Raw genomic sequence first — 14779 nt, 5'->3', positions numbered from 1 at the left:
AAAGATAGAACTAAATATTTTAATTTTTTGCAGGGATGATAACGGTACTATCATCAATTATATACATTGCAGATTTAGAATAAGCATGCAAGCAATATAAGCAAATCATTTTTTTTTTAAACAGTTCAATTTTCTATAAGGATGTGCTTGGATCTTGAATGTGTACCAATTTGTGGGGGGAAAAGAAGAGGGAGGGAAATCCCTACGAAAATCAAAGATTTCAAACACAGGCTAAAGGATAAGTTATAATACAACAGATGCCCCCTAATTATTATTTTTCTGTACAATCTGTTCATCATACCATTTTAGGTTTGATTCTAAGTAGGGTAGGGATAGGTGACAAGATGATGAAAAGATTTCAAATAACACCAGATGGAAAAGTAAGAAAGATAATAGTCAGAAAAGATAGCAAGGGCTGCAAAACCTTTCACTAGGAGAGAGCTATTAAGATTACCATTACATTCATGATGGTGAAGAAGACCTCCTGGTGTATAGAAACGCAGCACAGAAGAGGGCTTGCCAAGTGGCAGCCTCTGCTGATTCTGACAGTGATGGCCATTACAAGACCTAACCAAAGACTGGAGGCATGGGTAATGGAGTACACTAAATGTGCTCCCAGGTACAGAGGATGTACAAAGCATGACTGCATCCCCTGAGGATAGGGAATCCCATGCACCAGTGAGACGCAACTCTCTCTCTCTCTCTCTCTCTCACACACACACACACAGAGATTGGCCACCTCAAGGTCAAGGTGTGAGTCTTGAAAAGGGAATACACCATGGAAAACTCTTGGCTCTAACCACAAAGCCATATAAACCCAAAGAGCCCATGAATAGGTGATGCGTTCCGCATCAATAGGTCATGTCATGATTGAGTAGGTTAGGTCACGACCTATGTTACGTGGGTAAGGATCTCAGGTGTACAATGTGTAGATGGACGTTCACCCATAAGCATATTTAATAATCAAACTCATATTATGCATAAAATGCTATATGACATCTATGAATCTGCCCAAGGACAAAAAGACAGTAGGGTGCCAATGGGTATTTATAGTGAAGTGCAAAGCTGATGGTAGCGTGGAAAGATATAAGGTGAGACTCGTGGCAAAAAGGTTTACACAAACCCTCGGGATTGACTACCAAGAAACCTTTGCTCCAGTTGCCAAGATGAACTCAATTCGGGTTTTACTGTCACTAGCAGTTAATTCCAGCTGGCCTCTACATCAATTAAATGTAAAAAACGCCTTCTTAAATGGAAACCTAGAAGAAGTCTATATGAACCTACCTCCAGGTTTTGAAAAGAAGTTTGGTATAGATAAAGTCTGCAAATTAAACAAGTCTCTATACGGCCTCAAACAATCCCCAAGGGCGTGGTTTGAACGCTTTGGGAAGGTTATAAAAAACCTTGGATACAGTTAAAGCCAAGCAGACCATACTATGTTCTATAAACACTCAAGAGAAGGTACAGTAGCCCAAGTTGCATAGGCACTTTGTCGGCGCCGCCATCTCCAATATTGTCGGTTATGCCATTTGAACTTGCGATGGGAAATGACTACCGCAGCAACTACTGCCGCCGCAACCAACTTGCGGAGGGAACATCTCGCCAAGGTGAGAGCAGCCTCTGGGAAAAGCTTCCCCTCTGCACGTAGAGGGTAATGCCTGGCGCTGATAGCAGGCCCCAAAATTCATTTAACTTGGCACTGATAGCAGGTCACAAGACTTACTAGTTGGAGCTGATGGCCGGCCCAGGGTACCAGTTTACCGCGGCGATCCCACGAAGATGGGAGCAGGGTAACCTGATCATAAGGGACTCCCTTTCCATTACCCAGGACATAGACCTGCCTTAGTCGCACGGGCAGAACTAAGGAAGCCCCTTGGGCTTGGTACTAAGGAACAGCATGGCTGATAGCAGGCTTGGCTGTGGCCTTTGCCCTGGGAAGCTGGGGAGTTTGTGGTTGGGTGGCTAAGGGTGAAGGCTTCACTGCAGTGAGCACGAACATAGTCGATAGCAGACTAATGGAGTGTTGAGAATGCATGCAGTGGCCAAGTAGAACTGAGAAGGCAAGTGCAGCACCAAGGTTTACCGCTGCAAGTGCACTTGCTGAGGTTCGAGCTGAGAAGGCAAGTGCAGCGGCAAACGCTCCCGTCATAACTGCAGTTGCTGAGGCTCAAGAGGGAGTTGTAGCGCCAAACACTCCCATCGCAACTACACTTGCTGAGGCTCAAAAAGGTAGGTGCGGAGGCAAACAGATAGCACACAGTACATGCAGAAGGACACGTGGCACCTTCAGCCTGGTGGCTCAAGTCAGAATATTCCATGTGATCATCTAGGACACATGTCCTCTCTCTATTTGGCCACTTGGTGTCCTCTTGGTGCCAAGGAAAAGCCTATATAAATAGGACCCATTTCCTAAAGTTCAACAAGAGGAATTTTGGGGATTTGGGGGAGATGCTGCCTATTTTGGCACTGCCATACATTTCTTCTTGAGCTACTTGCTTCACCCTCACCTAGTTGCACACTCTTCAACTTCCAGACAGTTGTTGCTGCTCATTCTCAAGCCACTTCCACAATTCTTGGACCATTAGCATAGTTTTGCCTCTCTAATCACCTTCGCTAACCTCGAACCCCCCTACATTTCTGGCGATTCCGCTGGGGAGGCTGCTTTGTTGATGGTTCATACCCGCAGTGGTTTACACACCTCACTGGAAAAAATGGCAGAGGATGAAGTTCACCAAGGCTCTTCAAATGGCGAAGCAGCACATGCGGAGGACCGTGACCACAGTGTTGTGATTGAGGCAGTTCAGTCACTCCAGGATACGCAGAGGGAGATCCTGGCAGCTTTGCAAACTCTCACTGAGGCGCCATGGCTTCTCGACCAGCTCCAGCGCAAGCACCTCCGCCCGTAGCAGTCCCAAACCCAGTGCCTAACCTGTTCCCTGAGGTTCAGGCTTCGATCCAGGTGCCCCCGGTGGTACTTCAGGCGAACAGTGCGGCCGCTGGTTTAGCTACCCAGGAGCAGACTGGACCATTCCAGCCCACTCACTTTGTTACTCTAGCCGTTGTACAAGCTATACTCGAGCAAGAGCGTAGCAAGAAGCAACTCCCATCTCTCCCTGACTCAGATGTGAGGGTCCCATACTCACAGGAGATCTTGACTAGGTATACAGTGCCCAAGTTTATTAAGTTTGATGGGAAACAAGGCAATGCCAGAGAACAGGTGGTGAGGTTCATTGAAACTCTTGGTGTCCATGGCAGTGACCACTCTCTGCGCTTTCGGGAGTTCTCCAAGTCCACTTACTGAAAGGGCTTACAGCTGGTATGTGAACTTGGCTCCCAACTCGATCAAGAGTTGGGAGGAGATGGTGAACAAGTTCCACACGAAGTTCTTCCAAGTCCAAGAGAAAGTTACAACCCTCACCCTTGGGCGAGATGTCTAAAAGGAGGGCGAAGATATACTGGATTATGTTAAGTGGCTCCAAGATAAGGCTATTGACTGTCATGAACCAGTGGATAAGGCCCATTTAGTCAGCATATGTGTGGAGGGTGCCATACGCGACTACAAAATTTTCTTGGTGAATCATAATCTGCCTACCATTTCAGCCTTGATTGAGGCAGCTAGGAACCTCAGTACCACTGCTCCCTTGCACAGATCTCGTGACAGCCACCGTTACCCTCGCAGTGGCAGAGTTGCTGCGGTAACCTCTACAGGAGGGAGCCGCTCGCAAGGGGAGGCGACGTCCTCTCGGAAGAGAAAGAGTTATGAGGACAGAAATCCATGTCTTTGCAGCGTTGAGAATGTTAAGGCTTTGGTTAAAGAATGGGTAGCTAATGGTGAACTTACCTTGCCTCCAGTTGATGTCCCTTCAACCAAGAAGGACAAAGAAAGCCCGGATTATTGTGTCTATCACAGGTCTACCTGACACCCTACGAGGGACTGTTGGACTTTGAAAAGTATCTTCAAGAAGAAAGTTGACCCAAATGAGCTGAAGTTCAAAGATGCCGGTAACCGTGATGTGCGAAGGACCCTATCCTAACCACAAGGGGAAGGGAAAGAATGTACATATATGATTGGCTATCTCGGGCCTGTGCGTGATCAAGTGCATATGGCGTCTTACTATGATGAGTTAGAAGGAATTGCAACCAGCCAGCTCCCTGAGACAGTGTACCTGCAAAGACAAAATTCGCAGAGGATGCTAATGCCCAGGCCTTGCAAAACTCTGTTAAGTTTCGCGCTTTCTTTGACCAATTGGGGCTAAGCCAAGCCGCCAAGTTGGAAGCAACAAAACCCCTCATTAATATCTTTGAAGTGCACCATGATGAAGTTGCTGAGGCTAAGGAGTATGCGCCTCGGCGCATGCAGGAAGTTTATGGGGCTGTTACTTTTTCAGAGGCAGACAGAGCATACCCATTTCCCCATAATCGTCCTCTTTTTGTCACAGCATACATCAATGATGTAGAGTTCAAGCGTGCTTTCCTTGATGGCGGGGGCGTCCATAAACATCATCCCTACTGACACCTTTGCAAAGGCTGGTGTCCTAGAGTCCAGGATGGTTCGCCAACCCATCACTGTGACGGGTTTTGGCGGCGAGAAAAAAAAAACCAAGGGCCATGTGGTTGTGGACTTAGCAGTTGGTGAAATCTGTTCCGCAACCAAGGTTCATGTGATTGAAGCGGACACAAATTGCCACATGATACTTTGCAGAGCTTGGATGCACCGATATGGAGCTATCCCATCGAGTTATCACCAATGCATGAAGGCAAAGTTGGGAAAGCGCACAGTAACCATATAAATGCGTCTGAACAGCCATTTGGGGTTGAGGAGGCACACTATTCAGATGCAGTTTTCTTTACTGAGTTGTCAAAGGTTGAAACTCCAAGGTCCGATAAAGTTGCAGGTGTAAAATTGCCAAAATGGGAAGGCATTTGGGATGCAGGGGCTGCTCCAGAAAGTAGTGTGCAGAAGAGGAGCAGCAAGTCCACAAGTCCTCCGCCCAAGATTGTTAAGGTGCGGGAGGGCGGTAAGACAGTTTACTACCTATGACGGGTCTTGGAGGGCAGGCTTCATACCTTGGGAGGATGGCCCCGAGACAAATAAATGTGACGATGACGAGTCCCAAGAAGAGTTGGTGGAGACGCCTGAGCCCGCTCCTAAATGCGTGCAAGATAGACCCAAACCGCAGCAGGAGGTACTTGCTGAGGTCAACCTCAGCGACTTACCAGGGCAGAGCAAGCCCCGTGTTCATCAGCGACACAATGGCTCCAACAGCTAAGGCAGAATTGATAGCACTACTGAAGCGGTACGAGGAGATACCTGGTCTTGACCCGTCTCTTGTCACCCATCACCTGGATACTTTTCCCAACTCTAAGCCAATAAAGCAACATGCTCGAAAGTATCACCTTGACCTTGAGGCAAAGATTAAGGAAGAGGTAGAATAGTTGCCGAGGGCCAAGTTCATTGAGCCTATACAGTACCCAACTTGTCTAGCAAATATTGTGCCGGTGGAGAAGAAAAACGGCCAGATCAGGGTTTGCGTAGACTTTCCTGACCTGAATGAATGAGGCCTGCCCGAAAGATGAGTTTCCATTGCCCCATGTCGACACACTTGTCGATTCTACTGCGGGCCATAAGATGTTCTCCCTTATGGATCGGTTCAGTGGTTATAACCAGATCAAAATAGCATCAGAGGATGCAGAAAAAACGGCATTTAGAACACCCTTGGGAATTTTTTGTATACAGTGATGCCCTTCAGTTTGAAAAACGCGGGGTCAGCCTACCAACGGGCTATGACTGCAGTGTTCCATGACATGTTGCATCATGAAGTGGAAGTATATGTGGATGATCTGGTGGTCAAGTCTACCGAGGCAAACCGACACCTCTGCGACTTGGAAAAAGTTTTTCAGCAGTGCTGCAAATTCTGCCTAAAGATGAACTCTCGCAAGTGTGCCTTCGGAGTTATCGCCGGCAAGTTCCTTGGCTTTTTTGTACACCGGCGGGGGATTGACGTAGATGGGGATAAGATTAAATCAATCATGCAGATGCCACCACCACACTCTCAAAACGCATTGAAGAAATTCCTATTCAAAGTGTCATATCTCTGGAGGTTCATTCCAGCCCTTGCTGAGATAACATTTTCCTTTGGGACACTTCTGAAAGGGAATCACAATTTTGAATGGTTGCAAGAACACCAGCAAGCATTTGATGTGGTGAAGAAAGCACTTACAATGATTGCCCTACAACCCAACAAGCCTCTGCTATTGTACCTGACGTCTACACCTCTGTCTATTAGGGCTCTACTTGTCCAAGACGTAGATGGCATTGAGAAGCCAATCTATTACATCAGTCGCAAAGTCAATGGTGTCGAGTCGCGATATACCCCAATTGAGAGGCATTGTTTAGCCTTAATCTTCACAGCGCGGAAGTTGCGCCACTATTTTTTGGCACACCCGATCCATGTTGTGACCCCGGAGTGATCCGGTCCGCTACTTGCTAAGCAAACTTGCTCTGACTGGAAGAATGGCAAGATGGCTTTTGGCTCTAGCAGAATATGACATCACTTGTGTTACTCCCAAGGCTATTAAGAGCCAAGCACTTGCAGACTTACTGGCCCAATTCCCATCTGGTGAACATGAACCTGCAGAGGTATCTCTACTAGGTGCGGTCCATGACTCAGCAGCTGCAGTTGAGGCTTATTGGGACTTAAAATTTGATAGAGCTTCGGGAGCTGAGAAAGGCGGAGCTGGCATAACACTAACCAGTGAAGAAGGAGAGAAATTTCATCTATCATATAAGCTTGATTTTGAATGTTCAAACAACGAGGCTGAACATGAGGCGTTGATACAGGGTCTAATCGTTGCCCAAAAGAAGGGACTCCGCAAGTTGAAAATTTTGGGCGCCTCCGAGTTAGTTGTCAGGCAAACAATGGGTGATTTCGCCTTAAAGGAGCCTCTGTTTGGCCCGTATCGCACCGTGGTTCAAGGATTGCTCACTCAATTTGATGATGTCCAAATCCAGCATACCCCGAACACACAACCGTTTCCCCGATGCCTTGGCTACACTGGGGGCAAAGGTGGATATATCAAATGATAGTATAGCCATCGTCATCGAGAAAAGAAGAACACCAGCAGTGTTAGCCGAAGAACATACAGAGCAAGATGCTGAGGGATGGAAAGCAGATATAATCCAACAGAACAGTTGAAAACAGGCCAGGGAACAATCAGACCAGCAGAACTTGCATAATTTTTGCTCCTCAAAGGAGAGTTGTATTTTCGCGTTGCCAACAACTTGTTGGCAAGGTGTGTCGGTAGACAAGAAGCAACGTACAGACTTAAGCAGATCCATGCTAAGTCTTGTGGAGATGGAGATATCAGTCTATACCGACGAATACGGAGGTAAGGGTATTACTGGCCAGAGATGGAAAAGGAAAGTACTAAGTTGTAGAGGCAATGTGCAAAATGCCAATCCCATCCTAAGGAAGAGGAAGCCCATTTCTTAAGTAGTGAAGAATGGAGGCAGCCATATGTCGACTACCTTAAAAATGGCACACTGCCTGAGAACAAAGCCGATGCAATCAGAGTTAAGAGGCGGTCCCTCCGCTTCTTCCTTAACCAAAGGATGAGGCAAATGAGGTGTTGAGGGAAGCCCACAAGACAAAACATCAAGGAGGGCAGCGATTATGTGGACATCTCATTCACCTGGGCTACTACTGACCGACAATGGAAGAAGATACTAAAAACTTTGTAAGGAGATGCCAATCCTGCCAGAAGTTTGGGAACTTGATACATGCACCGACGGTTGAGCTGCACAACATCAAGACCCCTTTCCTGTTCCATACTTAGGCATTTGACAGCGCAGCAATCGAAAGGCCACAAATTGCAGCGACTGAAGTTAGTACCAAGTGGGTGGAGGCCATACCAATGAGGAAGGCCGATGGGGCAGGAGTTGCCAACTTCATCAGAGAAAGCATAATCTGTAGGTTTGGCATACCAGCACACTTAGTTCTAGACAGCAGAAAGAATGACATAGAGGCAGCTGAAGAAAGAAGAGATCGAGCCTCGCGGGCAATGGAAAAGTATAATCAATCCATAGCTCGTGCCTACAATCAATCTGTTTAGCACAAGAAGTTCAATAAAGGGGACTTGGTATGGAAGACAGTGGATAAAATCATGCGAGGGCAACTAATTCCCAAGTTCTCACCAAGATGGGAAGGCCCATACAAAGTTGCTGAGGCAAGCAGCAGCGGGTACTACAAGTTGACAAGAGTAGATGATGGGTTCAAAACTGGCCCTATCATCGTCACGTTGTCTGCATGCTCGAGGAAACCATCGACTGCCTGAAGCCTATCCCTTATCCACGATAGGTCCAAACCGTTCCTCTCAAAGCCGCTCAGGTTTGCCTCGGCACTTTCCACGAACTTGCTAGGGGTGGTCATAATCTTCTTTGTAGTAAGGTCGCAAATGAAGCTGGCGAGTGACTCCAGCAGTGCTGTCTGCACCATAGATCCAGGAACGTTAAAAGCAGGAAAGGTGCCGAGGTGCAGCTCCTGGATGCGGGGCGAGAGTGGGACTCCCTCACACCCCTGCCAACTTCAATCACTGCAGGGGGACTGGTGGAGGGACCAAAGATCTAAGGACGACGCACTTCCCCTGAAGATGATTGCCCAGCAGCATTGGAATAGGTAGATGCAGCGTTGGCAGCCGGGTGAACTAGCCTCGCGAGAAAGACTAAAGCTGCCTGCACCGTCATGTCGCTCCGAAAAGAGGTCATCCATCTGGTAGTCTCCAACGTTCAGATCTGGAACAGCAGTGGTATCCATTCCAGTATAAAAAATTTGGGATAACCCAAGGTCAGCTGGCACTTTCGGAAAGTGAGTGGGGTACAAGTCTACCAGCTGTTCAAAGGTTGCCAAAGCAACTGGGTCAGAGGTCCCAGCGACAGCAATAACAGTGTGGGTGGCTAAAGTGACAGCTACCTCTGCAAGTCGGTCCAAATTTAGAGGGGCTACAGCAGGAACAGTGAAAGCAGTCGCTACACTTGCACTCTCCTTAGCCACTTGGGCGTTCGGAAGTGGGGTCTGCTGAACCAATGGAGACTCAGTGGACTGGGAGGAACCACCAGATGTAGTTCCAAAGGGAGGGAGATAACTCCAACCATCGAAGATGTTGCCGTCCTTCTGCGCTTGAGCACTCGTGGAGATCACCGCTTCGATCCAGCGTCCCTGACTCCTGCAGAACAAGTTGTTGTCACCGCCCTCCAAGGAGCCTTTCGAGAGGCGCGGAAGTATGGCTCTTGGTCTGATCTTAGGACTGGGGAACTACTCCAGAAGAGGCCCAAGAGGGACAAAACCACTTATCTTTCTGGCTGAAGCATTTCTTCAAGGACCTGCAACCAGTTGTGGGCGACATCACAGAGGAGAGTTGCAACTCCGTAGTTGGACCGGGCTACCGCAACGACTTGTACTTGGCCGCCTTCGTCAGTTACTTCTTTTTTTTTTTTTGTCCTCCCCAGCAACCCTGCTGAGAGTATTAACCCTCTGGTGTTCCCTTTGGCAGTCAAACTTTGCAGCGGCAGCCAGATCCCTCTGGCCCCCCCTCTTCTTGGGGAACTTATACTTCCGCCTTGAACTCATCCATTCGGACATGGAGCGATCCATGGGTCCGCTATGATGTGTAGAGCTTTGTACACACTCAGTTCCTGACCGCTTTCTTCTATGAGAGATTCCCTGCCACGGGCCCCGTCCCTAAAGAACATGAGCCTTTCTTCACAGACGAAGTCCTTGATGCAGAGTGTCGTCCAGTTCTAGATGCAAAAGGTCAACCTGTCACGAGGCAAGTGCGCATCGCTCGCTGGTCTGGTCTTGCCACCAACAAACGCTTTGCAGATTATGTAAACTGCATGGAGGAATGTGTGTTCCGCCCTTTCACTCAGCTTTTTCCAGGCATTTATGTGTTTCCATTCTATTTTTCCGAGGCTCACCATGTTGATTTCACCCTCGACAGTGTCCAGGCCAACTCCCTTCTTATTGCTGCCATGATACGCCCCGAATTTCTACCCGTGTGGAAAGAGGAGGGCATGTCCAGTGTCATCCATCAACCGAACAGGGTCCCTGAGCAGTTCGACATGGATCAGGCGTCCCACATGCCCCTCCGCTTCAGACTGATTACCACCAGAGCTTTCAGCAGTTTGCCCGTGATTATTCCGCTCTACTTGTAGAGGGCTTAGGCTTCATGGAGCTTCTCCCACTTGGAAAAAAAAGGCCCCTTTACTCCCAGTAAAAGGCTGTTCTGGCACCGCAACCTCAATTCTTTCTTCAACTTTTGCAATAGTGCTCCGTCTCTGTGATGGAACCCATCCCGTAGCTTGACTAATCTCTTCGTTTGCCCTCTGGCCGAGGGAAACAGACCAGTATATTCTGTCACTTCAAGCTTCTATCCCTGACTACGTTGGAGAAGCCTCACCCGTCTGGAGCAAATTGCTCCCCCTCAAGTCCGCACGACAGTTACGGACGACCCGCTCCAGACTAAGGGCAGCCCAAGAGGCAGCAGCATCAGTTGCCGAGGCACCTGCCTCACCAAGTAGGAAGAGACTCCGAAACGTACCCATACTTAGAAAATATTTTGCATTGCTTCCTTGGACTTCTTACGTTTACTTTGGTAATCACATAACCCTTTTTCTTTTCAGGGCCCATCGGCCATGCCACCGGCCCCGGAGGTTCTTCTACTGCCATCGGACTTTCCTCAGATTCAAACGACGACAACGACGACGACCTTCCCATTAATACAAGGGTCACAAGGTTCAGGACCAGCAGGGCAGTACTTCTAGATGTTGAAGTAGAACAAAGTGCCGGGACCACACCAACTACTGAGGCCGAGCCAGTTGTGGAGGCTACAGAAAATGAAGCCCCCCTACTATGGAAGTTGTTGCGGGCGGCCTAGTTGCTGAGGGTGCAGAGCCTCCAAACCCCGCTAATTCTGTGCAGTCCGACCGTTCCGCTATCGGCGGAGATGATTTTTTCCCCGAGACCCCAAGGGAAGATACCGGCATGAGAGAGCCGCTGGAAGTTGCACCACCTCCCTTTGGGGCTACATCTGGTGGTTCCTCCCAGTCTACTGAGTCTTCATTGGTTCAGCAGACCCCACTTTCGAACGCCCAAGTGGCGGAGAAGAGTGCAAGTGTAGCGGCTGCTTCCCCTGTTCCTGCTGTGACCCCTCTAAATTTGGACCGACTTGCAGAGGTAACTGTCACTTTAGCCATCCACACTGTTACTGCTGTCGCTGGGACCTCTAACCCAGTTACTTCGGCAACCTCTCAACAGCTGGCAGACTTGTACCCCACTCACTTTCCGAAAATGCCAACTGACCTTGGGATATCCCAAGATTTTTATACTGGGATGGATACCACTGTTGTTCCAGATCTGAACGTTGAAGACTACCAGATGGATAACCTCTTTCTGGAGCGACATAACGGTGCAAGCAGCTTCAGTCTTTCTCGCGAGGCTAATTCACCCGGTCGCCAACACTGCATCTACCAATTCCAATGCTGTTGGGCAATCATCTTCAGGGGAAGTGCGTCGTCCTCAGACCTTTGGTCGCTCCACCAATCTCCCTCCAGTGATTGAAGCTGGCGGGGAAGGAGTCCTCTCAGCCCTCAGAGAAAGTTTCTTTTCTAAGTTACTGGGTCTCCTCCGTAGCTACTTCCACTCTCGTCGCGCATCTAGGCGCTGCACCCCGGCAACTTTACTGCTTTTAACGTTCCTGGATCTATGGTGCAGACCGCACTGCTGGCGTCACTCGCCAGCTTCATTTGCGACCTTACTACAAAGAAGATTCTGATAACCCCTAGCAAGTTCGTGGAAAGTGCCGAGGCAAACCAGAGCGGCTTTGAGAGGAACAGTTTGGACCTATCGTGAATGAGGGATAGGCTTCTTAGGCAGTCGATGGTTTCCTCGAGCATGCAGACAACGTGGCGATGATAGGGCCAGTTTTGAACCCATCATCTACTCTTGTCAACTTGTAGTACCCGTTGCTGCTTGCCTTAGCAACTTTGTAGGAGCATTCCCATCTTGGTGAGAACTTGGGAATTGGTTGCCCCCGCATGATTGCGTCTACGGTCTTCCATACCAAGTCCCCATTACTGAACTTCTTGTGCTGAACAGATTGATTGTAGGCACGAGCTACGGATTGATGATACTTTTCCATTGCCCGCGAGGCCCGATCTCTTCTTTCTTCAGATGCCTCTATGCCATTCTTTCTGCTGTCTGGAACTAAGTATGCTGACATAGCCATGAAGCTTGGGTAACCAGCTTAGGGTATGATGAGATATCACCACTTATTTATAAATGAAGATTTAGGGTTTACAAAGAAGACAATTACAAGATGATCCCTGAGTGCGTAAAAATGATTACAGATCTTAGAGACTTTCGGCTAATATAATATGCTAAGTGCCTTTCGGTGATTATAATATGTCAACACCCCCCCTCAAGCTGGTGCGAAGATATCTTTCATGCCCAGCTTGCCTAATATGTCATGAAACGGTTTATTCCCAATTCCCTTGGTGAGAATGTCAGCAAGTTGTTCACCAGACTGAACAAAAGGAGTACAAATGGTACCACTAGTGAGTTTCTCCTTAATGAAGTGGCGATCAATCTCAACATGTTTTGTCCTGTCATGTTGAACGGGATTGTGAGCAATGTTGATGGCGGCCTTATTATCACAGTATAACCGCATGGAGTCCGTCTGAGCAATACCTAGATCACTCAACAATAATTTGATCCATAAAAGTTCACACACACCTTGTGCCATAGCTCTAAACTCGGCTTCTGCACTTGACCTGGCAACCACATTCTGTTTCTTACTCCTCCAAGTAACTAGGTTGCCGCCAACAAATGTGCAATACCCTGAAGTTGATCTCCTATCAGTTACTGACCCAGCCCAGTCAGCATCTGTATAGGCTTCTACACGAAGATGATCATACTTTGAAAAAAACAGACCCTTACCAGGAGCAGACTTCAAATACCTCAAGATTCTCATGACAGCCTCAAAGTGAATCTGATGAGGAGCATGCATAAACTGACTAACTACACTGACAGCAACAGCAATATCAGGACGGGAGTGAGATAGGTAAATGAGCTTACCAACTAAACGTTGATAGCTCCCCCTATCCACAACTTCTCCTCCTTCATCATCCCCCAATTTCTGATTGGGTTCCAGTGGGGTGGCACATGCCTTGCAGCCAAGCATCTCAGTTTCCTTCAACAGGTCAAGCACATATTTTCTCTGTGAGATAAATATCCCATCCTTAGAGCGAGCAACTTCAATTCCCAAAAAATACTTCAAGCTTCCCAAGTCTTTGATTTCAAACTCTTTGGCTAAATATTTCTTCAACAGAGGTATTTCCCCACTATCATTGCCTGTAAGAACTATGTCATCTACATAAACAATAAGTGCTGTAGTCTTACCGCATGAGGAATGTTTCACAAATAATGTGTGATCTGCCTGACTTTGTTTGAAGCCATATTTAAACATAGCCTGAGTGAATCTCTCAAACCAAGCCCTTGGAGACTGTTTGAGACCATATAATGACTTCCGAAGTTTGCATACTTTCCCTTCTGTTTGATGATTCTCAAAACCCGGAGGAATGTCCATATATACTTCTTCTTCGAGGTCACCATGGAGAAAAGCATTCTTGACATCAAACTGATAAAGCGGCCAATCTAGATTAGCTGCTAGAGAAAGAAGTACTCTGACTGAATTCATTTTAGCCACGGGTGCGAAGGTCTCCTGATAATCAATGCCATATGTCTGAGTGAACCCTTTTGCCACAAGTCTTGCCTTGTAACGCTCAATAGACCCATCTGCTTTGTGTTTCACAGTATATACCCATTTACAGCCCACAGGTCGTTTGCCCGTAGGTAACTCAGTCAATTCCCAAGTGCCATTCTTCCTAAGTGCTTTCATTTCCTCAATCATGGCTAGTTTCCACTCAGAGATAGCAAGAGCATCCTGAAAATGGTTAGGAATGCTAACAGAGGAAATATTGGACACAAATGCTCTATATGAGGATGACAAATGAGAGTATGATACAAACTGTGAGATAGGATGTTGAGTACAAGATCTCACACCCTTTCTTTTGGCAATAGGAACATCAAGATCAATGGACTCACGAGATTCAAAATTACCTAGACTCTCATCAGAAGCAGGAGATGGCAGTGGAGTAGCAGAAACGGTCCCGTGTATCCAGTTAACTTGTTTTCTATCGATGTCCCGGATATAAACATGTCCATCCTTATTCTTGGTGACAGTGGGTTCTATAGTTCCAGTAGAAGAGGGTGGTGCAAGAACAACTGGTTCTATCATAGGAGGCACAGGACTCACGTCTACCATAGGAGGCACAGGACTCACTTCTACCATAGGAGGCACAGGACTCACTTCATACCAAGGCTCCCCCGGAAGTGAGGACGGGGACACCGGAGAGGACAAGAAATAGGACTGGGACTCAAAGAAAGTGACATCCATGGACACAAACCACTTACGAGAAGAAGGGTGGTAACATTTATACCCCTTTTGAGTAGGAGAATAACCAAGGAAAACACACTTGAGGGAGCGAGGGTCCAACTTACCACGAGAGGGAGAGTGATTATGGACAAAACAGACACAACCAAATATTTTGGGAGGAATAGAAAACAAGGACTGAGAACCGAGGAGGACGTGAAGCGGAGCCTGTTTGTCCAAAACCTGAGTAGGGAGACGATTAATAAGATAGGCAGCGGTGAGAACAGCGTCG

General features: G+C 47.7%; 1 protein-coding gene across 11 annotated transcripts in view; it reads right to left on the bottom strand.

Moving 5' to 3' along the window:
• The window catches only part of LOC114260648 (tripeptidyl-peptidase 2-like), a 71589-nt gene that overhangs the window by 6778 nt on the left and 50032 nt on the right, over positions 1-14779 (bottom strand). The window lies entirely within an intron of this gene.

This window comes from Camellia sinensis, chromosome 3 (assembly GCF_055761805.1).
Source record: "Camellia sinensis isolate YWXY chromosome 3, ASM5576180v1, whole genome shotgun sequence".
NCBI lineage: Eukaryota > Viridiplantae > Streptophyta > Magnoliopsida > Ericales > Theaceae > Camellia > Camellia sinensis.
Note: the sequence above shows the minus strand (reverse complement) of the source record. Positions and strands in the feature narration are given on the sequence as shown.